The sequence below is a fragment of the Tupaia chinensis genome, unplaced genomic scaffold (genome assembly GCF_000334495.1).
Source record: "Tupaia chinensis unplaced genomic scaffold, TupChi_1.0 Scaffold000634_1, whole genome shotgun sequence".
Classification (NCBI taxonomy): Eukaryota; Metazoa; Chordata; class Mammalia; order Scandentia; family Tupaiidae; genus Tupaia; species Tupaia belangeri.
This window is the reverse complement of record NW_006160154.1, coordinates 5,491,607-5,494,912: the sequence shown is the minus strand read 5'-3', so window position 1 is coordinate 5,494,912 and position 3,306 is coordinate 5,491,607. Positions and strand designations below refer to the sequence as shown.

The 3,306-nt window shown below is 40.4% G+C and overlaps 1 pseudogene; it reads left to right on the top strand.

Moving 5' to 3' along the window:
• The first annotated feature begins 2,766 nt into the window (after positions 1–2,766).
• On the top strand, positions 2,767–2,963 carry LOC114009834 (uncharacterized; annotated as a pseudogene).
• Positions 2,964–3,306: the final 343 nt, after the last annotated feature.

The following is a 3,306-nucleotide window of genomic DNA, read 5'->3' as shown; positions in this document are numbered from 1 at the left end:
TCTTGCTTTCTATCTTTCTTGTCTCTCTCTGTCTTTCTGGTGAGCGCACATGCCCTATAGCAAAAACCTCTCTAAAAAAAAAAAAAAAAAAAAAAGAATTAGTTATAATGCACTGCATCTTGACCTCTCCTGACCGTTACCATCAAGACTTCTTTAGTCAAAGCAGAGATGAAGTTAAGGACAGGGAATACTTACACAAAAAAGGATCCTGGTCCTTTGGAGATTTAACTCTCGTGGTATATAGAGAGCTGCCACCATGCCACGTCATTTCGGTTATCCCAAATCTGCATGTTTCACTCTGTCACGACTCTCAGTACCACAGCATCGTGATGATTTCACCTCTTTTCAGGGGATGTTGCAAATATGACTAAGCCCGTAATAGGCCAAAGTGTATGAAATCTACGGATGGAATCTGTAGGATTGTTTGTAATAGTGTTTAAAGCCAAATGGAAAACTATGATTTGGGGTATCGAGTATGTTGCCCATTCCGGATCTAGAATATTAGGATTGTAACAGGATCATTTGTTTCTGCAAATGTGAAATTAGGGTGGATTTCAGGAGCAAATTGAAAAATGTGACTAAATGCAAGTGTGTGTAATTTTGGCTACTTAAAAATTTGGGACCAACAGATTATGTAATAGTTATGAAATCACCACTGGGGGAGGTGATTTCTCGCTTTCTGTCTCTCTGGTGAGCACACATACCCTATGGCAAAAATCTCTCAAATAAATAAATAAAAGCTATGAATGGGGCTAGCAGGGGAAGTGGTGGTTAAGATGCTGGACTCCCACATGGCCGACTGTGGTTCAAGTCCTAGACCTGATAGCTTGCCTTCTCACTTCCCTGTTTCCTCTCTTTTTTTTTTCTCTCTCTCTCACTGGTGAGTGTACATGGCCTATAGCAAATTAAAAGTAATAATAATAATTAATAAAATAAATAATTATTTTAAAAGCTATGTACTTCTGGATATACTACTATTTGTATATTGCCATAATTTATTACTTTAATATTTATATTCCAGATAAAAGCTTAAACAGCATAGCTGCATGTATTAAAAGCACGTTTCTCAATTTTAAGTCACTTGTTCAGGAAGAAACTCTGCAGTTTATGGATGAAACAAAGAGAAATTGGGTCATGTTCTTGCCTTCAAGGAGCCTCGATCTCAGGGAATGGCAACCTTGATGAAAGGTTACCTAAGAATTAAAATAAAATCTTGATGACCAGATGGTCCTTCCTGGTGTCTGATCCTCCAAGGTTCCCCTCTGCTTCTTCCTCTGCTGCCTCTGTTACCTAGCCATAAATCTTCGAGCTCCTCAGATTGACATTCCAGGGAACAGAGGACCTTTCCGCACTGTCATCTTCATCGTTCTGATCTTATAAATTGCTTTTTTTTTTTTTGAGAGGTTTTTGCTATAGGGTGCGTGTGCTCCCCAGACAGACAGAGAGAGACATAGAGACAGAAAGTGAGAAATCACCCCCCAGGGGGGATGGCCACACCACAATCCCTTCTCCTCCATTGTCCTCTCAGGATCTTGGGTGTGCACACACACACACACACCCAGCGTGAGTTTAAGCCACCGGGTCTGGGTCTGGGACACGAACCGTGGTCGACTATGTGGGAGTCCAGTGACATAGCCATTACGCTAACTGCTGGTCCCTATAAATTTTTTTTTTTATGGTCATAGTGCATTTTCATTGTCTTTCTTTTGTTTAAATCTAGTGCTCTGGAGGCTCTGTAATATGCACTTGATTATAACAAATTGTGTTCAGTTTAGTTGTCTCTCGGCCAACTTTCAGCCAGAAGATGGAGTGCAAGAGCCAACGTTAGGGAAGCTTGGGAAGAGGATTGCTTTCATATATTGTTCTCTATACTGAAAGGCCTGGAATTCGGTTCTTCAATTTATCACGTAGAGCCCAAAGTTCAACCTCACAATATGTATAAAGTTAGCCGAGCTCTTAGGAATGGGTGATTTAAGTCATGTTCTAACAAGCATAGATTTAGATTTAATAATTTGTTGAAAACAGGGAGAAAGCATAAATCAAGGACCAGTGCAAGAGAACAGGGTTTTGTTTCTATTCTACGTCGAGGAGAGAAAAAGTTCCCTCTACCCCGTGAAGATCAGTAATTGAGTCTGTGAAATAAACTGACAGTAGACGGATGGACAAGAGAAAAGCCATTTTAATTATGTGCACAGGCACGGGAACCCTACAAATATGAGAAGGAGGGTCAGGTGATTGAAGCTAATTGATACATGAGGTAGCATTCTGAGCTGTAGAAAGGAAGAGGGATTTGGGACATGTAGAGGTGGTGACAATGTATTAATAACTTATAGCAGGGCGGGGTTTGTAAGGTCATCTTGTTATGCAGATCCCGTTTCCAAGGCAATAAAACTTATCTCAGACTAACCCCTTTTCCTGATACGGATATTTCACTAATGTAAATTTATTTTATAGATATAAACTTCCTTCATGAAAAGACAGCTTTTGAGAGTTATTCCTATATCTGCAGTTTCTCAGAATAACAAGATCAAAATATGCTAAACACATATATTTTGGGGTGGCACATTCTATAGTCACATTTTGGGGACAGTGTGTCCCACCAAACCATGTCGAATTGGTAATGTTGGCACTTTTGTCTACTTGTCTGTATGAGAGTCCCAGATTAGAAGGAGCAGGGTTACCCATTTCTCTGAGTCACTGTATGAACATGAGACAGATTGCCCAAGAAGCTAGCAAGTGGTGAATTTCAGAAAGCAGTATACAGGTAGCTTTGTGCAGTGGCAGTATCGTAGCCAATGAGGTTTATCCGAGGCGCGATTATTGCTAATTGAAAGCAGTATATAGGTGTGCTTCATATAATTCTTATTCTTGCAACTTTCCCCCCAAGCTTAAAATTACTTACATGTAAAAGGTAATAACAAACAAGATATATTTCTGAGTTCATTTTAGTCAATCACATGTGCATGGGTTTTGTTTGTTTGTTTGTTTGTTTTTAATTTGCTGTAGAGTGCATATACTTGCTGGAAGGAGTGGGGTGGGAGAGAAATCATTCCCTGGGGGGATGGTCACACTGTAGTCCTTTCTCCTTCGTTCTCCCCTTGGGGTTCTGGACATGTACCCAAATGCCCCCAACATGTTTTTGGAATGGTCAGGTGCAGAGCTCAAACTACACAGTCAGCCACATGGGGTCCAGTCACCCTAACCACATCACACCACTGGCTGTCCTCATGTGGCAAGATTTTATCAACTGTTAAAACAGAGCACTTATACTGTCCTTACCTACTTTTTAGGGGGGAAAAACACAAA